Source organism: Paroedura picta, chromosome 11 (genome assembly GCF_049243985.1).
Source record: "Paroedura picta isolate Pp20150507F chromosome 11, Ppicta_v3.0, whole genome shotgun sequence".
In the NCBI taxonomy this organism is placed as follows: Eukaryota; Metazoa; Chordata; class Lepidosauria; order Squamata; family Gekkonidae; genus Paroedura; species Paroedura picta.
The window spans coordinates 43,256,707-43,281,510 of NC_135379.1; the positions used below are offsets into that span (position 1 = coordinate 43,256,707).

Below are 24,804 nucleotides of genomic sequence, written 5' to 3' on the forward strand. Positions count from 1 at the left end.
ATCCCTGACCATTGACTTCCATTAAGGTTGTCACCTCCAGTTTGAGAAATTCCTGAAGATTTGGGTGGGGTTTGGGGGGAGACCTTCAGCAGGCTAGAATGTCATTGAGTCCACCTTCCAAAACAGCCATTTTCACCAGAAGAACTGATTTAAATTGTAATTCTGGAAGGTCCCTACCTGCTGTGCTGGCCTATGGTCACATGATACATGAGAAAAACACTGATTTGCCATCCTGTATTCCCAGCTTGCTGGGGGTTAATGACTGGGGAAGGGAACGGCAAACCACCCTGTATTGGGTCTGCTAAGAAAACGCCAGAGGGCGTCAGCCCAAGGGTCAGACATGACCCTTTTTACCAACTTTGGCTCATGAGCCAGCTTGGACCTTTCTTGGGCAAAAGAGATTTTGCCACAGTGATGCATGCCCTGATAACAAAGATTAGATTTACTGCAGTGTGCTCAACATGGGGCTGCCCTTGAAGAGCATCTGCAACTTAGAAATGCTGCAACCAATAGCTATAGGGGGGATTCAGAAGTGACAGTTGTTATGAGCTCTAAATGCAGTGCAATTCTTCTGTACTGAATGTACACAAAACCTGCGGATAAGTCACTTGATTTGCACTTCTTTGGAAGTACAACACATGCAAGCATTGTCTTTTTAACAATTCTAGCTTATCTTTAATGACCAATAAGGCATTTAAATAAAAAAGGTTACCTTCACAGGAAATTCTGTTGTACTTACATCTCTCCTGAGCCTAAGGGGAGAGTGGTATATGAATGTAATAAATGAATAAAGACCAAAAATGACCGTTTAATGCATATACTATGATCTTTCATCCTTTTTACCATTTAATGAGATTAAATTCATATATATGTGTGTGTGTGTGTGTGTGTGTGTGTGTGTGTGTGTGTGTGTGTACGTACATATACTCACAGACCACTAGGCAGCACAGTTAAAATATCTTCCAGCTGGAATAGGAATAGGAATTTGAGTTCTATTGGTTTATGCTAGTTTGGCTCTTGCAGGATTCCTTTTAAGATAATAGATCAGGCTTTCTCAACCAGGGTTTCATGAAACCTGAGGTTTCTTGACAGCCCCAGAAGGGTTTCCTAAATGAATTGGAGTTAATTAATTTGTATATATTTTTAAAATTGGTTAAACATTTATCAGGTGATATGACCATATATCAGGTGATATGACCAAGAGCCTCTTGTGGCGCAGAGTGGTAAGGCAGCCGTCTGAAAGCTTTGCCCATGAGGCTGGGAGTTCAATCCCAGCATCCGGCTCAAGGTTGACTCAGCCTTCCATCCTTCCGAGGTCGGTAAAATGAGTACCCAGCTTGCTGGGGGGTAAACGGTAATGACTGGGGAAGGCACTGGCAAACCACCCCGTATTGAGTCTGCCATGAAAACGCTGGAGGGCATCACCCCAAGGGTCAGACATGACTCGGTGCTTGCACAGGGGATACCTTTACCTTTATGACCATATATGGTCATGTTGACCCCCCAAAAAATGGGCCTGGAGGGGGTGGGGAGGGGAGGGGCCCCAGGTGGGCGTGTCCACAGCTCTGCTTCCCAACCACATTCTGAATGATCGCACCACTTCTGGGGTTTCTCAAAGCCTGAACAATATCTCAGGGGGGTTTCAATGGTGAGAAAGTTGAGAAAGGCTGCAATACAGTTCTGGAAGACTGAGTATTTATTTTTGTTAAGCAAAGCATGGTAGATTTGAAATTTAAATATTTATTTTGGCTGCAAACACGTTCTGGCAGCTTCTCTTCCTTTTTTTTATAAACGTTTATAAACGTTTATATTTATAAATGTTTAACAGGATGACTCAGAATGGCTCAAAGTTTTTGAACTCTAACATTTGGTTGAAGGTTGCAGAAAGACCAGTTGTCTGTAGCTACACAGAAAGGAGTAGAAAACTAATATACGGGAGGTGTCTCAATCAACGCCAGAACCGTTCAGTCACAGGGCTTACTGGTTGTACAAGGAAATTAATTACTACCTTTTCCAAAGTGTAAATGTCAAAGTCCATCCTGTTTTCACAGTGGTTTTGCCACTAGACATACTTCTGTGCCCTGATACAAGTACCTGGCATTCAGAAAGTGTGAGGCTTTCCCTGTCACTTTATCTGTACACAAGGAAAAGCATCACCATTTAAATCACAGCAGGGTCAAGGTGCTATTGAGAATGTAATGAGCGTTCTGGAGTCTTTTATAAATTATTATCGTCATGATCATTAATTATATTAATATCATCATAGGAAACAGGGATAGCGAGAAAAAGGAAAGCCCTCTGAAGCTGATGTTTAAAAAAACGACATAATGGCTGATGTGATTTGTTTGATATTTATACTTAAGCAAAAATTGATAGAAGTCAAAAATCAACGTGGCCTCTTGCTCTTTGGTCCCCATTTGAATAGTGGCTGTGAATGTAGCCATAATGGTGGCTGGGCTGCTATTCTCAGAAAGTGCTGTAAAACCTGGGACCTGATTTATTGACACGTCAGAGCAGCAAAGCAATGGGGTGTTCCAGGGACAGAATAGACTGCATCTTACTGCAGGTGTAGGATCATGGGTAATCCCCTGTTGGAACGCTCCCCTATCCTCCAAACTTTCAAGAAACAGAAAACCAGTAGACCAAAAAGACAACAGGGATCACCCCTTTCTCCTTGTTGTTTTTTCTGCACAAAATTTTTTTACGGGCAAGGAATGTTTGAAGTTGGAATCTCCCACCTGCCACCTGAAACGGCATGGTCCATGCTACATTTTCCTGCATGTGTGAACTAGGCCTTGTGCCAGGCATTTGCTTGTCCAAAGTTGCAAATTCTATAAAACCAAAGCAACCTCCCTCTCTGGCTTCCCTTCTTGCTTCTTACTGCTGAGAGAACTGGAGAGCCTGAAACATGCCACATTTTAAACTATCTAAATGCAAGAGTTAACGATTCATGAACAGAGGGTTCCTCATTGGGCTTAATTGAAATGCATACTGTTGGGCATCATACAATATCCTTTGCTTTCCAGCACTATTGCCTGTTTAGAGAGTGAGAGAAAGTGTCATGACACTCCGGCAACACTGTAGGGGAAGGGCTGAGCTTGGGAATCAAGCATAGAAAATACTTTCATCTTACCGTCAAATTTGCAAAGATCATTCAGCCTGCTTTCCCTCATACTGCAAAGAAGCAATTGAATACATCTGTGATTTGCGTCGGTCTGAGCAATCATTTGGAATGTGATACCTATGGAAAGAATTGCCACTTATTGTCGTTAACTGCTTGAATGTGGTTAAAAGCCAAGGAAAGCATTTCTACTCACAAAACACATACACTATCATGCTTTAAAAGCAAATAAACGGAGGCAGCGCTCCAAGGACCACGTGCCCACCAGAATCCTAAACAACTACAGTCACTTCTTGCAGCCCTTATATTAATGCTTCAGGGAGAAAAGCTGCAGGTGAGTGATCCCTCATTGCTAGCTGTTATTACCCAATGGATACCTCTTTCAGCTTTCTCATATAGATTTATCAGCTGGAGACTTCCTGCACTTGACCTTGACCTTGGAAGGTCCTTCACATGGTGCGATGCTCAGAAGTAAGTTCTTAGAAAATGCTGGAGATGGAGCTCATGTGCTACATAAAAAGAGGCCATACCTTGCAGGCGATGAGAACCAATGGATTAGCATAGCCTTGTCAAGGCCCTTGTTTAGGCCGGGGGTCCAGCTTCTAACTTTCTTCAGAGCGATCATGCTTCCTTTAGGTGCCCTGAGTTTTCAAAGTAGGGAGGAAGTGACATGGACAAACAACAGGCGGGGACTCTGCAAGATTAACCAACCAATAAAGGGCAGCTGCCAGAAGAATACAAATGTGAACCATCATTAAGAAAACTGTGATATGTCTGGAGAATCAGGTTCAGGCTTGATGTAGTGGTTAAGAGTGACAGCTTCTAATCTGGTGAGCTGGGTTTGATTCCCCGCTTCCCCACATGCAGCCAGCTGGTGACTAATAAGTCTGCAAGTCTGGTAGACTCAGATTACAAGTTCTTTGAAAACACAGCTCTTTAATTGAATCCATACACTAACCAAGCACAAAACAAAAACTGGGGGAAAGCATGGACTCACATACAGTGTGGGGAGCCCACCAAGAGCCCTGATTAGCCCTTAACATAGCCATATGATTGGTCTATAGAGTCCAAGATTTAGTGTCTCTGATTGGTCCTTTTACAAGCCCTCATTTGCATGGTGGTTCAAGTTAACACCAAATTGTCCACATACATAATAGTGACCTCAGGCTCTGATAGTACTATTCTGATCAAGCAGTCCTGTTAGGGCTCTCTCAGCCTCACCTACCTCACAGGGTGTCTCTTGTGGGGAGAGGAAGGGCCATGGTAAAAATTTTGTTTTGCCAAGTTCATCATACTATCCACCAGGCCCCAAGATCTCTTTTCTCCTCAGATACCATACATTCCTGGTCTGAAAAAGGAAATTGCAGCATCGGGGAAGGGAAAGCGAAATATCTGAGGAGTTGGAACACCATCTCTTTAAAGAAAGGCTAAGGAGATTTGAACTCCCAGCCTCATGGGCAAAGCTTTTAGATGGCTGCCTTACCACTCTGTGCCACAAGAGGCTCAAAATACTGTATATACTCGCATATAAGCTGACCCGCATATAAGCCAAGGTACCAAATTTTACCACAAAATCTGGGCAAACTTATTGACTCGCATATAAGCTGAGGGTGGGAAATGCTCCATGATCACATGCTCTCCCATCCAGCATTGCCATTCCTTTTGCCATTGAAGGCAAAAATAAATAAAGATCAGAGTCCCTCAGTCAAACCGTTGATGTCCTACAAGCTGTCAGAACAAGCTCAGTTTGCAGTACAGATTTGCAAATGGCAATGCAATGATCATCTGGCTGGAGCAGGTTTTTATTTCAATAACTGTATATACCCGCATATAAGCCGAGGAGGGCTTTTTCGGTGTGAAAAAAGGTGCTGAAAAACTAGGCTTATATGCGAGTATATAGGGTACTTCTTCACTCAAGGAATTTACTTGTGAAATTCACTGCCACAGGATATTCTGAGTCAATATCAATGGAGATTAGATAAATTCACTGAGAACAAGCCCATCGATCAGCGGTAGAACTTCCATGTTCAGGGGCAATAACCTTCTGAATAGAGTTGCCTGATCTGGGTTGGAAAATACCTGGAGACTTTGAGCATGGAGCCGGGAGTGGGCAAGATTTGGGGCAGGGAGAGACCTCAGTGGAGTAAAGTGCTATGGAGTCTACCCTCCAAAACAGCCATTTTCTCCAGGAGACTTGGAGATGAACTATCATTCTAGTTCCCACCTGGAGGTCCCACCTGGAGGCTGGCATCCCTAGTCAAGTTGCAGATGACTTACAGAGATCCCATAGTGTTTTCAAGGCACATAATTAAGCAGAGGTGGTTTGTCATTGATGTCCTCTGAGAAATCTTCCTGGGGGGGGGGGGAGAGCTGTCTCCCATCCAAGTACCAACCTAGCTTAGCTTCTGAGACCTGACATGTTTGGTTTATAAATTTGTCTGGGAAACCCATGTGTTGAACAATGGTCCAGCTGAATCCTTGTTTCTAAGCATTGTTAGAGTTTCACATAACCAGTGAAATCCTAAGCAGAGTCACGTCCTTCTGAACCCATGGATTGCACACAGACTGAGTACGATTACTTTAAGGAGGCCCCCAGCTTCCATTAAAGAGGGCTGCAAATTGCAATCCTGATCAACCTGCCTTACTGCAAACAGATGCTTGGGCAGAGCCCATGAGCTTCTAGCTCAGTGGTTCTCAACCTGGGGGTCGGGACCCCTTTGGGGGTCGAACGACCCTTTCACAGGGGTTGCGGCAGGGTGAGCAGCTTGGTGGGGGAAGCACTGCCACTGTTGCTTCTCCTCCAGCAGGTGCCTGCGCTTGGCTGCCAGCCATTCCAGCAATGCATCCAGCACAGTGCAGTCTCCTGTCAGGCCCTCCAGGTGGCGACACAGCTTAGTGGGACAAGAGGCAGAACTGAACTGCGAAACCCTGGGAAAAAAACCAATTTATATACAATCATGAACAATGGATCTTCACGCCATTGGTCACTTTCGGTTTAATTTCTGTGAAAGAACACTTGCCTAATTTTATGGTTGGGGGTCACCACAACACGAGGAACTGTATTAAAGGGTTGTGGCATTAGGAAGGTTGAGAATCGCTGGTCTAGCTGGATACAGCTAGCATGAACCAATCCGGTCATGAAAAGGGATTCATTTGTTGAGCCATTCGGTCTGAAGTTGTAGCCGGCATTAGGATTCTGTCCGAAATGCGAGAAAAGTGCTGAATGCATTTGAACATATGAAATAATAACAAATTGCATGCAGGCCTGCTTCGTCTGTAACGTTTCCTGAGATCAAGCCCCCCACCCCCCGACTTAAGAAACTGGAGAAAGAGAACTTATCTTGTGTTTTCTTAACACCAAAGGGGAGATTCTGACAGACATGGACTATCTGTTTTATCTTTCTTTTCCTTCTGAAGATAGAAGAGAAAAGATCAGGTGGGATTTGTGTCTCATTAGAAGTAAATGCAGTCAGGGGACAGACTATGCCTTCTAAGAAAATGTTGTGCAAGCACATCATGAGTATATTACGTGGGGGGGTTGGGGGCATGTAGTCATTAGCAGTAGAATCCTAAACAGAGTTACAGCCTTCTAAGTCTGTTGGGTTGCACTGCAGAATACCATGAAATGATTCCACCGATTTCCCTTTTGTTCCTTTCAAACAAACAGAGCAGTTCTGCCTCTCTCACTTTAGCCTTTTGTTAGGATTCATAAGAGGCCACCAGAAGACTGATGTCCGCTCAACTCAATATGCAGGGAACATTGAAACAAATTAAACAGACGTTTCAGGAACACGCTTCATTTTCTTTTCTCTCTATTCCCTCATTTTGTTCCGTGGCTGAAAGACATACTTTTTGATTAAGATAATATTTTTTCCCTAATCAATATATTTTTTTTAAACCTCTGGGTTATTACTTCCTCAAGGGCTCCCTTGTTCCATCTCCCCTCTCCCGATAACTCCTTTTCACTTGCTGCTAAATTGCCCTGTGTAGTTTTTATGAAGAATTTAGAGTACACCAGAGCTTACCTTAAATCTTCCACCTGTTTACCGGGGAAGGAGTCATGCGTGTCTGTGGCTCGCTTTACAGCATGGTGCTTGCATACCTCATGCGGACAGTGAGGAATCAGGATGCCAAGAGAGAGGGAGAGCCATCTCTGCCATACAGTGGCTGTCCCAAAGAAGGAAGTGCTTGATTTTGGGTTACCAGTCTCCCGGTGAGACCTTGAGAAGTCTGAGAATTGTAGTTGATCTCCAGACTACACAGATCAATTCCTCTGGAGAAAATTGCTGCTTTGGAAAGGAGATTCTATAGCATGATCCAATGCTGAAGTCGCTACTCACCCCAAAACACTTTTGCTATAGGCTCCACCCCTAATCTCCAGGAATTTCTCAATCAGGGCCCATTCTGCACGTGCTGGATAACACAGGTTCTACGCACTTAAGATGTAGATTTTCCTATTCCACACAGGATAATTGAGCTGAAAAAGCACATTAAAAGTGCATTATCCAACGTGTAAAGAATGGGCCCAGGAGTCAGTAACCCTTGTTGCATTTTAGAGCATCTGTTATGATGTAAAATCAAGAAAAGGCTCTTTTAGAAAATCTAGGCAGCATGTCAAGAGCATGTGTTTCTCACCTTAATGCTTAACTCCCTCTGAATGCTTAACTCTTGCATGTATTTACAAATGCAAACGCCACACCTCTCCCATCATACTGATAATCAGAGGTACCCCATGAAGCTGATGGGCAATAGATTCAGAACAGACCCTTAATGAGCGATTATACAGAGGTCTCACTGCCAATGGGTAGAATGCTAGAGACAAGCATAGGTGGCTCTCAGAAGGGACTAGTCACTAGTCAGAAGCCACAGGGACGTCCAAAGACAGCAAGCTTCCATATTTCAGAATTGGGGGGCAACATTTGCGGAAGGACTTGGCATCTATGCCCAGTTTATTGGCCCCAAAGTGTAACCGGTCCACCATTGCATAAAACATGATGTCAGACTAGATGGAACACTGGTCTGACCCAGCAGGGCATCTCTTACATACGCATAGTGAGAGCCAAATGATCTTCGTGCCTCACAATAAGAGCAGTGGGCCAACAATGGTACATATAAGCCATGTGCCAAAATAACTCTATGCTTGCCCAATGTCATTCAGACATTATGCATAAAGGTGGAGCAGGTAGGTACAATTCTGCTGGACCATCTGTTGGGTTTACCAGCTATTTGAATGGGGGGACTGGTTAGCAAATCCATGTAGAATTCAGCTTGGGGGAAAGCTCATGAGAAAATTGCACTTTATCAGAAGCAAGCAGTGTGAGTGAATGAGTCCCTTGTCTGTCACATCTGAAGAACAAGAAGAAGAGCTGGTTCTTATATGCTGCTTTTCTTTACCCGAAGGAGTCTCAAAGTGGCTTACAATCCCCTCCCCTTTCCTCTCCCCTCAACAGGCAGCCTGGGAGGCTGAAAGAGCCCTGATATTACTGAAGAAGAAGAAGAAGAAGAAGAAGAAGAAGAAGAAGAAGAAGAAGAAGAAGAAGAAGAAGAAGAAGTTAGTTCTTATATGCCGCTTTTCTCTGCCCGAAGGAGTCTCAAAGTGGCTTACAGTCGCCTTCCCTTCCTCTCCCCACAACCAACACCCTGTGAGGGAGGTAAGGCTGAGAGAGCCCTGATATCACTGCTCAGTCAGAACAGCTTTATTAAGTGCTGTGGCGAGCCCAAGGTCACCCATTATTCGACTAATTTAGGATTGCCCTGATCTTGATAGTCCAGGGAAGTCTGATCTTGTCAGAACTGAGCAGGGTCAACACAGGCTAGTATTTGGATGGAAGACCTCCCTGGTATCGCTTCTTTTGGCTTCCATGGCAGCTTTTGTTTGCTGTAACATGTTACAGCTCTAAAGGTATTAACTTTTAAAGCCCTAAACCAGGGGTAGTCAAACTGTGGCCCTCCAGATGTCCATTCGCTGGCAGGGGCTCCTGGGAATTGTAGTCCATGGACAACTGGAGAGCCACAGTTTGACTACCCTTGTCCTAAACTGTCTGCTGAGGATCCCCGGGTCACAGGAGTTAAAATTGGCCTTGACAACCCTAATTCATGGCTCTAAACCAGTTCTGCTGGGTCTGTAAAACAAAAGCTATTCCACCTTATGCTCAAAGCTGAGAAGGACCACCAGGAAATGCTGGCCTTACCACAGGAACATGAAGCAAGATCTGCTCCAAAATCTTGAACCCCTGTCCGTTTTTTTATTAGTGGGGGTAAATTATAGAGTGCGTCGATTTTGCTTTAACAATTGCGTTGCGCATTCTAAGCTATACTGGAAGAAGGGTGGGTTAGCAAAATAAAAAATATATATTTCTTTTATTTATTTTATTTATTTAACTCGGTCCCATTTGGGCTCTTCCCCATTTCTCCTTCCCACCTTGTCGGTCATTCCGACCTGTCTGCCTGTCCTCTAACCAGCTGGAAACTGTAGACCGAAACAGATTCTTTGATGTTTTATTATTTCTTGTGCTCTGGCCAATACAGAATGATGAACGCTATTTGAAATCGCTGATGCTGGGAGAAGCGGGGGGGGGGGGGGGGCTCATACCACAGAATATCTCTGGTGGTTGATTACCCAGCTATAAGCAAGCCTTCCTAATAAATGGCAAATCATGATCACTTCCTTCGGCATGCCCGTCTCCTCGCTGGAGAAGAGAGAAGAGGGAGATGTTGTCGGCAGCTTTCACACGGTTTTAAAAAATAAGGGTTGCATTCAACTTGTTTAATGATTAGTATACCTCTGCTCATTCCCCCCCCCCCTTTGATGCAAGAACCCCTCAAATATCACTCAGTTTTCCTGATGGGTATATTCAAGGCATGATGGAAAACAGTATTAAAAGCTCAATTCAGCATAATCAGAACTTAGTGTTTTTTTAAAAAAGATACAGACCAGCTCAGTTTGAACATTATTAAATTCCATTGGCTTTGTGGAAGACAGGTAAGTCTTCCTTCCTTCCTTCCTTCCTTCCTTCCTTCCTTCCTTCCTTCCTTCCTTCCTTCCTTCCTTCCTTCCTTCCTTCCTTCCTTCCTTCCTTCCTTCCTTGTGGATTACCCAAATTTTTGCACGGTGCCATTAAATTGCATCAGGACAATTGGTTGTATATTTATCAGTTCTTTGTGGCTTTTATGTATTTACCTGTCTTTTATTTAATTTTGCTCTTATGTATACTTATTTCACCTTTAACTGTAATACTGCTTTTATATGCCAGTAAAGGATTTGGATTTGGAAGTGTAAGTGCTTTTCTCCCATTGAAACGAATAGGCTTTAAATGTGCTTCACAGTGCAATCCTGGGCAGTTACTTTAGTCTGACTGTGGGAACAAATGTTTTTCTCTCCAATGGGGCTGAAAGCAGCTTGGTATAGTGATTAAGAGTGACAGCCTCTAATCTGGAGAACCGGGTTTAATTCCCCGCCTCCTCCACAAGCAGCCAGCTGGGTGATCTTGGGCCAGTCCAGTTCTCTCAGAGCTCTCTCAGTCCCACAGGATGTCTGTTGTGGGGAGAGGAAGTGTAGGTGATTGTAGCTGCTTTGAGAATCCTTCAGACAGTGAAAAATGTATATAAACTAACTCTTCTTCTTCTTCTTCCCTTTTCCCTGTTAGCCTCACAACTGCTACCCTATGAGGTAGGTTAGGTTGAGAGAGTAAGTAGGCCAAGGTCTCTCAGCAAGCTGCCAAGGCAGAGCAGGGATTTGTATAAGGGTCCCTCAGATCCTAATCTAACCCTATACTACTATTATTGGATCAATATTATGGCACCTCATATAAACTGAGAAGTTTTGCCATATGAAAGCAGGGGGTTGTCACCTGTCAGGTATTTCACAGGCCTTCACGGGCCTTCATTTTAGGGTTGCTGATCTCCAGGTGGGGTCTGGTGCGCTCTACATGATCTATGGGTGACAGAGATCAGTTCTCCTTGAGAAAATAGCTCCTTTAGAAGGAAGTATGATGGCCCTCTCCAAGTCCATCCTCTCCAGACTCCATCCTCACATCTCCAGGGATCTCCCAAGAAGGAGTTGGTAACCCTAATTCAGAGTTATGCTGCCTATCATTTTAAGAGTTTGACTTGGGTTTTAATATCAGAATTAAAGCCAGTTATATTAAGATACCAATCTCATAGGAGTTTCCATTGCTGTTTCTGGGTGTAACTTCCAATGGATGCACACACATACCCAACTGGGATGAAATTCTCAGGAACTCTATCACCTCACCCATTGGAGTCTCCTTTAGACAGGTAGGAACAGGCAAGCATGATCTGGCATGTGGGAATAGCTTTGCTCCCCCCCCCCTTGCACCTCAAATAGGTGTAGTTGTCACCTGAGTGAAGGGGAGAAATGGAACAACCATATCATTTCCAGCTAGAACGGAAATATGTTGACTGTACTCTAGGAATCTTTCTAATATCTATGGTTTTCACCATAGAGATCAGGTGAAATCCTAGAATATCAGTGACACCAATTCCAGGGTCCAGCACTGATATCATCCTTTCCCTATGCCCCACCCCCCCACAACCTCTTGGAGGTTCCAAGCTTTGTGCTTCTGTCTTCCCCCCACATCCGTTTCAGATCGCCTGGGATCCTTCCTTATCAATGACTTCTTACTTCTGGTCTGGTTAGGTGTACATTTTTCACTGGGAAAAAAGGTAAAGTCTTACAATGGAAGAGCGATAGCATTGTGAGTGTCCTGCATAGTGCAGGGGGTTGGACTAGATGACCCAGGAGAGCCCTTCCAACTCTATGATTCTATAATTCTACTTTGTGCAGTCAGTGTGTGTCTACATATATCCTTTCAGACATTCAATAGGATGTTCCCTGTATCTGTCTGCAAAGCAGATAGGCTGCCTATGGCTGAGGTTGGGGGGGGGGGAGTTTGACATCTTTTTCTACCTTCACTCCCTCCTTATCTTGGCAGACTTGCTTGCTTGCCAGTTTATGCAAAATGAAATGCTCTAATGCTCCCTGTCTGGCTTTTGTGGAGTAGGGCTGTAGCACCAGGTTGGTAAATACCTGGAGATTTGGGGTGTGGAGCCAAAGGAGGGTGGGGTTTCTGGAGGAGGGGGGCCTCAGCAGGGTCTAAGGTTGTGCACGGCGGCGTCCAAATCAGCCGTTCCAGACCGATTTGGACGGCGCCACGCACAACCCTATATAACGCCATATGGTTCACCTTTAATAGCAACCATTCTCTCCAGGTGAGCTGAACTCTGTTGCCTGGGGATCAGTTGAATCCCAGGTGACCTCCAGCTGCCAGCTGGCAGTTGGCAGCTCTAGTGGGGAGGATGCGGGGAATGACTGTGCTTCTATTCCCACCCCCCAACCCACAGAATGATGCAGCTGTTTCAGAAGACATGTGAGCAGACCCGAGAGTGCCCATATTTTGGCTTCCGTACCACTTCTGCACACCAAGTAGCTGAATGTTCCTTTACTCCAGTGGTTCTCAACCTGGGGGTGGGGATCACTTTGGGGGTTGAATGACCCTTTCACAGGGGTTGCGGCAGGGCAAACAGCTTGGCCGGGGGGGGGGGGGGCGCCATCCACACAACAGCCTTGTGGAATAGATCGAGATAGAGCGTTCATCTGTCTGGAGCAGTGGGAAAGAGCGAGATCGGCATGGTGGGACAAGAGGCAAAAAGTGAACTGAGAAACCCCGGGAAAATACCAATTTATGTACAATCATGAACGATAGATCTTCACACCATTGCTCAGTTTCGGTTTAATTTCTGTGAAAGAACATTTGCATAATTTTATGGTTGGGAGTTGTCACAACATGAGGAACTGTATTAAAGGGTCACAGCATTAGGAAGGTTGAAAAACACTGCTTTACTCCATACAAAATGTGACTTGGTCGGGACCCCTGATAATGGCAGTAGAATAACGCATAAATCAGCCCTTAAAATCCCTGAGTCACGGTCTTCATCCTCTGAAGGGGACCATTTATTTTAAAAAGAGGCCAGATATCTCTTTTCTGTTTAAATATTTAAAGGGAGAAAGTGGACCTTTTGTCACAGAATAAAACTTTGAGGCAACTGTTATTTAAAATACGGATATAAAAACGTGGTGTGTGTTTGCCCCCATTGGATGAGCAAAAAACAGTTAACTCATAAATGCAATCCCCAGGTGGTCTACAAACAATGAAGTAACCAAAAAGAACCATATTAATTTCTATTCCATTTTCAAGCAAGGGAAGGAAATCAATATTTGCTTAATGGGGGAAAAGGCAATACTGGAGGCCAAGCAACAAAGAAGAAGGAAGAAGGAAGGAAAGAAAAAAAGGGGGAAAATGTGGTTGAAATCCAAACCTTGGAATCAGGACTCCTGTGCTTTGTGGTTGTGACCTTGCACAATTGCACAGTGGCTCAATTAGCCTAAGACAAAATGGGCTCGTAATAGTTTAGAAATAGGAATGGGTACAAACTGGTTCACAAACTGAAGTTTGTTATGAATTTTGTCTGGTTTATGGTTCACAAAGCAATGTTCACAAACATTTGTGAATTTTGAGGCAGTTTATGGCAGTTCATGAAGTTTATGGCAGTTTATGAAGTGTAGAAGCAGGGGTTTTAAACCCTGCTTTCTGCTCTTCACACATACAAAAAAAAAACAGTTAAACAGGGAGAGCTCTCCACTGTTCAGCTGTTTGATCTACCCCTGCTTTCTGCTTCCTGCAAAAAGCCATGGGGAACAGACAGTGGGAGGTTAAATGGCTCCCAGCCATTTCCAACCCGACTTTCTGCTGGCTGCAGCTTTTTGAGGTGGCCAGCAGAAGTCTGCGGTGAAATGCCTCCTAGCCATTTCATCCCTGGTTATTGCTCACTGTCAAAAACTACAGGAAGCAGAAAACTGGGGCTAAAGTGCCTTGGAGCCATTAAAACCACTACTTTCTGCTCCCTGTGGCTGTTTGCAGGGAGTAGAAGGCAGTGGTTTAAATGACTCTGAGCCATTTAGCCCCCTGATTTCTGGCAACCCTAAGATATATGCTTATAGTATTTAATGTTGAAACTCTTCAAGTATTGCCCTTTAAAAGGAGGTAGAACTCTTTCTGGATGATACAAATATACACACACTTCTAGCTTAATGTTCCCCTTTATCAGCTGCCTGAAATTCTTCTAAGAGAGGGAGAGAGAGTTTGTGAACATTTTGCATACTGTATCTCTGTGACTGCAGTCCACACAAGGACTGTGTTGATCCCAATGCCAGGCTGAATCTGCATGGAGCTTTCATTCCAATCCCAGGTCAATTCAATCCCTGCCATCTACACTGAATGCAATTTCCAGTTTGATTTTGGGTGATTTAAATTTTTCCTTCTGCAACAAGCATGATTGATCCGGAGTGACCCCACCTTTCCCCCACAATATCTTGGAGTGGATATAACCCTCGATAGTTGAAAAGTCGGCATGAGTAAAGGTGCAGCTCTCTGCTTGTCCTGAACTAACCTGTGAAACAGTGAAATAAGATGCAGTACAATCTGTTGAAGTCAATAGGTTCAGAAGGGTGTAATTTCATTTCCGATTGTGTGGATGGTTTACCCTGGTTTATTTGAAGAGAAATTGCAGTCATGTTGTAGCAGGGTGACAAGATGGAGGAGCCTGGTTTTTATTTTCATTTGAAGAGAAATTGCAGGCTAGTTTTTATTTTTATTTGCATATTTTTATTTTATTATTTGCATATGGGGGCATGAAGGGACGTGGCCTGCTGACATCACTTCCGTGAGACCTCAAAGCCTGAAAATAGTTGAGAGTTTTCTCCATGGGCAAAAGATTGAAAAAGACTGGTTTACACGCTTCTGTGTTCCAGGCATCTAGCACTGAAATGGTTACTTACCACCATCTTTTAATACATGAGTCCTTCTACATGATGCTTTTATTATTTGCCAAATACCTTCTCAGTCTGAGGAATGAGAAGAATGGAAGCCAAAATTGTTATTGCAGCTGCATCTTCTGCTTCTTGCAATGGATTGGCTGTGGTCACATACCTCAGACAGCACTCACCCCATTAACATTTTCAGGTCCTGACCATCTGCATCTGGAATTAGGCAAAAAATTTAGGGCTTTTTTTTTTTAACTCTCCAGATTTATGACTCTGAACTGCTTATATCTCTTAAGACTCTTAGAGGTGAATCGCTTCCAGGACCAACTGGCTTTGCCACATCTGTTTATCTTTCATTAGTTTTTCTTCCAGCAGAGAGGACAGAAAAGCTGAACCTCATTCCACAAAATGAGCAAATTTCTGAGTATCATAACATATAAAGTAAGGATCCCAGCCCGTAGGTGGGACTTGGAGACCTCCCGGAATTACAACAGACCTTCAGAGAACAGAGATTCATTTCCCTGAAAAAAATGGCTGCTTTGTAGGATGAGCTATATGGCAGGGGTAGTCAACCTGTGGACCTCCAGAAGTCCATGGACTACAATTCCCATGAGCCCCTCATGGGAATTGTAGTCCATGGACATCTGGAGGACCACAGGTTGACTACCTCTGCTATATGGCATATATACCATCCCCTCCTAGGGTTACCAGTCCCTAGGTGGGGGTGGGGGATCCCTGGGTTTGGAGCCCTTCCTCCCTGCTTTGGGGCTATCAGGAATCAGGGGAAATTACCCCCCCCCCCAAAAAAAAACCCAGAAGAAGCTGAAAATAAATGTTATATTCCAATGTCAGCTCCGAGCACGTTAGTGACATTGGAGGGGGGGGCGATGCTCTGGTTGGGGGGCAAAACTCTATGGTAAGAAGCTAATTATACCATAGAGGTTTCGCCCACAAACCAGATCATCGCTCCCAACATCCCTGGGGTCTACATCACTACTGGCTTCTTCCCTTCCCACTCCCATTAAATTTGCCCCTGCCTCCTCATCAGCAGGTCCAATGGACCTGATAAAACTATCCTCTCTCCAAACATCACCCACCCCTGGCTTCACCCCAGCTCCCCAGGCATTCCTTACACCACAGCTGGTGACCCTATTACGAACCACACAAGGCTCTGGTACTCAGTACCTTTTATGGTTTCGTACTCCCTCGTTCCACTCCAGCTGGTTACGGACAGTCATTGTGTGTGTGTGTACTGTGCTTCTTTTCCCTTGTCTAAAACCTCTTCAACAATTTCCCCAGATGAAAATAATAATTCATTGAAAGGTTTCTCTCCCCCCCCCCCCCCTCCACACGCCAAGTTATTTCACTGGAAGGCTGCAAATACTTAAGCTGCCGGTATATTACCTCAGGCACCACTTAAAGGCACTAACCTGCACTCCAGGGAATTTGGACATTGACTTCATAATCAAGGACTGTCCTGGGGTGAACTGTCAGACTTCAGCTGTGTAGTCGAGGGTCAAATCCTGAGGGGTGCATGGCATTGAGGAAAAACAGGAGGGGGGGGGAGAATGTGGGACGAATGAAAGCTATTTGCGTGAGGAGAGCTGTAGAACTAACGGTTAAAGCTGCAATGAAGGAAGCAGCTGTTTTATGGAATATATTTTATTTCATCGCTGGAATGATATGATTACACAGTGTGGGGTTTGGCTTCAAGGAAATGGAAAGGGCATCTCCTAGGTACTGGAATTTGTGACTCAGGGTGAAAAATTAGATGCTCAAGGCCTGGTTCTTGTTTGCGTTTGAGTCTTTGTTCCAGCAAGTAAAGAGATCTGAAACTAGGCATAAATATAATCTGTTCCACCTTTACATCCTGAAAGTGCCAATTCACATAATGGATGCTATTTAAAATTAGAATAGATAAACATACGGAAACAGACTTTTTTTTTTCTTCAGTATTCCTGTTCTCCACCCTGAATAATGGTGTTAAGGATGTTGGGGTTACTGAGGTAAGAACAGGCTAGTCAACATGAGGTAAACACAGTATTCTCAGAATTTTTAACTTGGGCAAACATCATATTTGTTCAAATAACCCTGATCTGACGGGTCCTTTTACATCAGCTCTCAGAAGCAGGGGTGGTCCTGGGGCTTTTTATTCACTGCCAGCCCAAATAAATCCCTCCCATCTACACTGAATTCATTCATTCATTCATTCATTCATTCATTCATTCATTCATTCATTCATTCATTCATTCATTCATTCATTCATTCATTCATTCATTCATTCGTATTTCTATACCGTCCTCCCCGAATCAGCCACCTCTGGCCCCCCTGGGGGAAGAAGGCCGGCCGGCCAATGAAGCCCATAAAATCAGAAAAAAAACTGCAGACCTCATGAGCCCCAAATTAACCAGTGCATTTGTTTTTACTTAGACCCAAGCTACACACACACTCCTCTTGATGTGCAAACAGAGTAGCTGCATGGCTCAACCCAGCAGCCAACCCTCCCAAAGGTCTGCACAGAGGTCGAGGGACAAATTATCAGCGCTTCCGCCCATCTGCCAAGCTAGGAAGCTGTGTGAAGTCATGCCTGCTATTCACCCAGGAGAGGAGGCAGCTGGACACCACTCACCTCCTCCTGCGATGTTCCTGGATACAAACGGTCACTTGGGGCAAGGCACCGGTGCCCTCAATGTCATTTTGATTCCTGCCTCCTGCAGTCCAACGATCCTTGTCCTGTTGCCACCTACGCCCTTCTGGACGAAGGCATAAGGATCCCCATTCCTCCTCCCCCTCCCCATGCAGCCAGATGGGTGACCTTGGTCAGTCACAGTTGTTCTAGAGCTCACTCAGCCCCACCTACCTTACCCATGCTGGCACTCACTGCTCTGTGAGGGGTGGAGATGCCACAACATTTTTCAATTGCCAAGATGGCGGTGGTAACTCCATTGCAACCCCCCCCCCCCGGGCAGCAGCCATAGGGTTGGGCCTCCCCATCTCCCCTTCCTCCCTGGCCTTCCTCTTGCTCTCCTTCTCTGGCAGCAGCTTGGCACTCCTGATGGGAATTTTAGGCTGGATGGGGAAATCCCAACAGAAGATGATGTCGTCCAGCCCATCTCCACAGGGACCTTCCCATCGCCCTTGGGTGGGCTCTCAGGGGTGGGTGCTTGGAAGCCCAACATCTTTCCTGGGACATTGGCCCTTGTTTCTTTGTTTATTAGATTTTGAGATGACCCTTCTGGCAACCCCCCAAACGCTGCCCCATAAAGTACCTGGAGAACACATCCATAAAGCTTTTTGGTTTTAAAACTTTCATTATTAATCCCAAGGAAATGCCCGTAATTAGAAAAAGTATTTACACATAAATAAAACTGCCGGATGTGTCCAAAGCAGCAAGGAGACAGCCGTCCCCAGGTTCAGTGGTCCCTACGCTTGGAGCACCTCTCAGCAGGGGTCTGGGCTCACACGCCCCTGGTGCTTCCGAATCCAGCTGGTAACCCGTCTGCCCAGAGGCCTGCATCTCCTTTCCTCTTTGGGTGCGGGGCTATGATCTGGCTGTGGTGCAGAACGCCGCCGCCTTGCAGACCCACTGGAGCAAGCCTTGGACAGTCCGTCAGGACATGGATGGAGGTGCTGGGATGCCCACGTCTTCGTCTGTTGCAGCCACTTCCAGAGCCTGCAGGAATGAGAGATGCCACAGGCTGACCTCAGCCTCACGACCCTAACTGTACCTCTGGGGCTGTGACTCGTGGGAGGGATGTGGGCTCTCCCTCCAGGTGGCTTTTTGTCCCAAGTGGGCTGCGCAGGAGTGCCTGGCCTGTGGAGTGTGGAGTGGCCAATCTCCCCCTCTATAGCAGGAAGCGAGGGAAGGTGGAGATGGTTTCAGGGTTGCACTCCAGCCAGCTTCCAGACCCATTGGACCCATTCAGGGTGGTGGTGTTTGATAGAGGCTAAATTGCCTATGCCTTCCAGGAACTTTTCTGCTAAAAAGGCTGTGTCAGCAGAAGATCTGGCCAAATTAATTAGACCAGTTTGTGGAAGAGTGCCAAGTAGGTCACTTGCATGCAGGAGCAGTCTATCCCTGAGTGCCTGCAGTTGGGCACAAGCAGCCAAAGAGGACCTACATTTTTCCCAAAGAGATCGGGGGGGGGGGGGTACTTTCAGAATGCAAGAAAGAGCCAGGGTGATGTGAGTGGGAGGCCCCATACGGTCCACCTTTCTCAAAACTTCTAGAACTTGCCTCTTGGCTTAGATGGGGTTAGTAGCACGTACCTCATTTGTTATCTTTTCCCCACTGGGGTTGGCCTCTAGTCCTCTGTCCCCCTTGCCGGCTAGATCCATTAGTGTGTCCCCCACTTGAACTCCAACATCTTTAGTTCCAGGAGGCTTGGGATGGTCCTCAGCCTCGCACAGAGTGCTTTCGGTGTGGTAGCAGGGGTAGTACCCAGCGGAAGTGTCCTGGTGGAGGTCCTCGGCTTCCACAATGTAGCAACCCTTGTGCTCCAAGTCGGTCTCTTCAGGTGACTCTGGCCGTGGGGCATGGGGACGGTCAATCACTTGCCGCTCACTGTGAAGGCTGTAAACGTTGGCAACCTGGGAGGGAAACATGATTTAAAAACCAAGGGCTGCTTTGGATGATGCCATTGGGATCTCGTAGTCGTAGTCAGGGGAGGGTGGGTTTGGGGGCAGAAGAGCCTCAGAGGCCTTTCGCCTTAGTCAGGCACCCTGGCCAGGTCGTTCAGGCACCATGTTTTGCACATGCCAGTGTCTTACCCAGTCATTACCATTTACCCCCCAGCAAGATGGGTATTCAATTTACCGACCTTGGAAGGCTGTGTCAACCTTGAGCTGGCTGCTGGGATCGAACTCCCAGCCTCATAGGCAGAGCTTTCAGACTGCATGACTGCTGCCTTACCACTCTGTGCCACAAGAGGCTCTTAATTATAGAAATATGGGTTGTCAAATGTCCAGCAGTGGTTTCTAATCTCATTGCCCTGCCTCCAGTACTGACAGGATCTTTCCTGCCCACTGAATTCTTCTCTCATTCCCCCTGGCCTCTGAATCAACCAGCTTTTCTGCCACTTTTTGGAAGACTCACCAGGTTTACGATGACCTCCAGGGGTTGACTGTGCTTTTCTGCTGTCTGAGGCGAGATGTCCTCCTGGGAGCGCAGGACAGAAGCTCAGTCCACATCCCCTTCCACTTTGTCATTTTGTCTGTCCAGGGACAGGTCTTCTTCTTCCTGTTCGTCCATCTGCAAGGCCAAGTCCTCAGAGAAGTTTAAATTTAGGGCCGTCATATGAATCATCCCATGAATAAACAAGGATTTGCACCAGTGATGCAATGTGGTTAGCCCGGACACCATGCTCTGCACACCATGCTCTGCATAGGGACCGGCATGTCCCCCTGGCAGCTCGTTTGCTCCCTCATTCATTTTCTGGACATGGATCTCTAACTGATTTTTCTTTCATTCCTCCAGCCCCTAACCCAGCCTGTGCTTCTGGTTATCAGCCCAGCTTCTGCCTTTTCTTTCAAGACTCACTTGGTTTGCTAGGCAAGGCAGGTATATTTCCAGGGACTTCCTCTGCAGAGGTGCACACTCTTCTGGGCTGTCACAATGCAAAGGTCTTTCTGCACTATCTTCCACCACATCAATTGGACTCTCCTGCTGTACCTCTTCTTCCTCCGGTCTTTCCTGCCGCTGCACCTGCAAGGCCAAAGTATCCAGAGAAGGCTGACTTTAAGACTCTTCTCGGAAATCCCATTTGCCTTTTTAGCCACTGAATCACACTGCTGACTCATGCTCCGTTTATGGTCTACTAAGACTCCAAGATCCTTTTCGCACAACCTAGGCAAGACAAGTCTCCACATTCTATATTGCTGTAGATGGGTTTTCCTAACTAAACGCAAAAGTTTACCTTTGTCCCTATGGACAGATTTTCTGTTTAGGCCACTTGTCAAGCCTAATGGTTCTCTTCCCCTTGTGGTTCTCAGGTGTCCCAATCTGGTAGGAATAACAATTGAAAAGCAATGGGAAAAGCCCCTTGAAAGGATGGATCCAGAACTGAGGCAGAGGGCGGGTGGCCCCTCTCCACTCCTCCCCTCACCGTTCCCTTGTACCTCTCCAACACCTGGTGTTTTCGTGGGAGATAATCACTGAATCCTCAATGAAAATTCAGTACAGTGGATGAAAAGCACCCAGAGAGAAGTCCTATTGTGAAGAAAGTCTGGTGATGAAGAAAGGGCCATTTGGCCCTTGGTCAGAGTACTGATTACACATAATGGGCACCAAACTGCTTATTCTTGCCGTACAATTTATTTATTGTGACATTCCTAATATGATCTACAGTAGAACAGCAGATCAGTAGAATATGACTGCTCTCAAATGTTGTAATTGATATATAAGAAGCTCTAATAATGTAAGACTATTTTTACCACCTGAAGCTAAGCCATTTGGGGTCTGGTCCCTTTGGCCAGCCAGATCTCTCTGGCCTTTCCCCTTGGCTAGTGGCATTTCTGGGCATGCAGCCCCCTCAGCCTACAGACCTAAAGTCGTCTCTCTTACCATTTCCTCAGCCATTATTATGGCAGCTGCTCTAGAGAATTTATCAAATATAGATTTCCCTGGCAGGGAGATGCAGTCCACAAGTCAGTAGACAGTTGAGACTGGACCCAACTGACAAGGCAAGGAAAGTTCCGAGTGACATCATAAAAGGTTCTGGATTAGTCAACTGGTGAAGATTCTGTTCCAACAGGGACTGCTTTGGTCTCCCACAGAACTGGAAGAAAACAGATATCAATGCCTAATGCTTGAAGGAAAGCAAACTCTTATTAAAAACCATTTCACGTTTTTGGCAACCCATAAAAATCAGCATTATTAAAAAGAGCCAGTGGTTAATTGTATGCTATGTACCAGCCCACACACACATGAAGACAGATATCCAACAGGGTATTATGCCAGAATGCCGATCCTCCCAAAGATCCATTTTCTTGAAATCAGTTGAAATTTGGAGACATCTCCATATTAAGGATGCCATTCTCGCGTTGGGGCCTGAGGATCTCGGGATAACCGAGATTAACAGCCCAAAACAGTTGCTTTGGAGGGTGGACTTGTACCTTGCTGAGGTCTCTGTCCTCCGTCTCAAACCTCCAGGCCTGCGGGGGAAGAAGAAGGGAGTCCTGAGGGCAAAGGGAACCGGGAAGCCATATGGGTCTGAGAAGGGCAACGAATGGAGCAACTCCAGAAGGAGCTTCCATAGATCTTCAGCCTCCCGGGAACTGCAAGCCTTGAGAGCCCCTAGCCCAGGTGAAGAGGGAGCTGGAGGCCACTCACCTCTTACTGTGATGGTCTTGGATACGAAAGGCCACTCAGGCCAAGACACGGATGGCATCAATGTCATCTTTATTCCTGACTCCTGCAGTCCAACCTTCCTGGTCCTCTTGTCACCAACGTGTATGCTGATGAGATGGTGTTGATATCACTGACTATACTAGGGCTAAAGAGACTTTTGGACAGCCTAGGCTTATACTGCAATGATCAGGGCCTGTCTATAAATTATCTTAAAACCAAGGTGATGGTCTTCCGGAAACGTCCAAAAAGTTTTTTCCTGGAATATCCTGGATACACGGATACAACTGTGCAGCTCCTATAAATACCTGGGCATAACGTTTAGTGAAACGTTAACATGGAAGGCACACTTGTCCAGTTTGAGAGTGGCTACCCTGAGGAGTATGGGGGCTATTGTTAAATTCTTCTTCTCCAAAGGAAGCTTTGTTGACCCTGCCATTAAATTATTTGACAGCAAAGTAATACCTTCCATACTATATGGTGCAGAAACTTGGGGCTGGAATGAGCAAGTAATTAACAACTTAGAAAAAATCAAGAACCTCTTTATGAGTAGGATTTTAGCACTTCCTCAAGGATCTCCAGAACCTCTTTATGAGTAGGATTTTAGCACTTCCTCAAGGATCTCCAGTGGCTCTTATGAGGGCTGAATTGGGATTACCATCCATAAATCACAGGTCACCATAATCACCATGAAATACTGGCTGAAATGTACACAAAAGAATTCTGGTGTCGTCATCAGGCAAAACTTAAAGCTCACTTGCATTAGCGATAGAATCCATATAACATACATAAATAGTATTGTCTCACATTACTCTATCCCAGACGATCTAAACAGGCCTGGAAGCTCAGCAAAGGAGATCCGGAAATGGATCTATCAAATGGACTCAGTACTAGATGATATAATTGCTCAGTCCAAAGCTGACCCACTTTTCAAATATTTTAAGAGATTCCACTGTAGATCCTCATATATGTAGAGTTTGCCATCTTTAACACTCAGAATGGCATTTACCCATCTCAGGTTTCAATCTCTACCTATAGCGGTGCACAGTGGACGGTTCTCTCATCTCTCCCTATTTGAATGCAGCTGTATATATGATAGGGGAGGGATTGAAGACCTCACGCACTATGTAATGGACTGCCCCCTCTGAACCAAGAGGCATGTTTATTAAAAGAATACTCCCTACCACCTCCGGCCTCTCAAAAACTAAATATGCGATTTTTCTACTGTTTGATATAGATGCCTATGTTACCAGTAGAGTTGGACTGTTTTCTCTCGCTGCTAGGAAAATTAGGTCCAAATTGTGCAATCAGGATTAAAACCTTAATCATTATGGTTCCTTTTTATTTGTGCAATCTTTTATTAACATGTAGGGAGTCAATTGACAACTTTTAAACTCCTCATTATCATCTCAATGTTATGTCTTGATTTTAACTGATTTTGTATATTCTTAATTTATTGGAAATGGCCTATGGCTGACTAATAAACTGAATGAACATTGCAACCAACGCCCTTCAGGAACTCCCATAGCCTGCCCTCTCTGGGGCCCAGACTAGAAACAGGAAGGCCTCTGCAATAATCAGGGCCTGTGTATAAATTATCTTAAAACCAACGTGATGGTCTTCTGTGCAGTAAACTAGATAGTAAAGAGTTAACTGAAACCTTATTAAAGTGGAGGGAAACTCCACCCCTCAATTTATTCTTTTGCCTTGCTTTCATTTTCCTAAGTTAGCTGGAGCTAGGTTGCAAAATAGTGAAGTTTTGTTCTGCAGCTCCTGTGAGTATCTAGATTGCTTGATTCCGAAATTGGCGACGACGTTACAAACATGGCTTCATATGGCAAAATTGAAGAGTTTGATTCAGAAAAGGAGGAATGGCAACGGTTCGATCACTATTTTTTGGCTAATAAAATCACAGATGCTTCTAAACAGAAAGCAATATTTCTCAGTGTGTGTGGCAGAAAAACGTATTCCCTCTTGTGAGGCCTGGTGCATCCTGAAAAGCCTGGAGACAAAAATTTCCCAGATTTGAAAAAGGTTTTGGCTGAACATTATACCCCAAGTCCTAATATCATTGTGGAACGTTTTAAATTCCATAACAGAATGAGGAAATAAGGTGAATCTATATTAGACTATATAGCTGAACTCAGAAAACGTACAGAAAATTGCTCCTTTGGAAATGTTTTGGAGGATATGTTACGAGATAGACTTGTGTGTGGAGTGCAGGATGAGAAAATTCAATGGCAGCTATTGTCAGAAAACAATCTGACTTGGCCCAAAGCTGTAGAACTGGCAACAGCCATGGAGGCTGCAACGAAAAATGTCAAGGATTTACAACTTAACACCCTAAAGGTGCAGATGGACTCCTTACATAAAATACAAACTCAGAAGCAAGAGCCTCAAGCCCAAGGGGGATGTTTCCGGTGTGGAGGGAGTCACTCAGCCTTGGTTTGCAGGCATAAAGTTTCCTAGTGCCACAAATTTTTGAAGGTGGGGCAT

General features: G+C 45.2%; 1 long non-coding RNA gene across 2 annotated transcripts; it reads right to left on the minus strand.

Annotated features, from left to right (window-relative positions):
• Positions 1–18,302: 18,302 nt before the first annotated feature.
• Positions 18,303–24,535, minus strand: LOC143820445 (uncharacterized). 2 transcript variants are annotated; one of them, XR_013225349.1, is made up of 4 exons: positions 21,526–24,535; positions 20,059–20,667; positions 19,233–19,553; positions 18,303–18,636 (listed from the first exon to the last, which is right to left on the minus strand). It is a non-coding gene; the product is annotated as an uncharacterized LOC143820445 (long non-coding RNA). The 2 variants fall into 2 exon arrangements; XR_013225348.1 differs by having other exon boundaries at positions 20,059–24,535.
• Between the last annotated feature and the right edge of the window lie 269 nt (positions 24,536–24,804).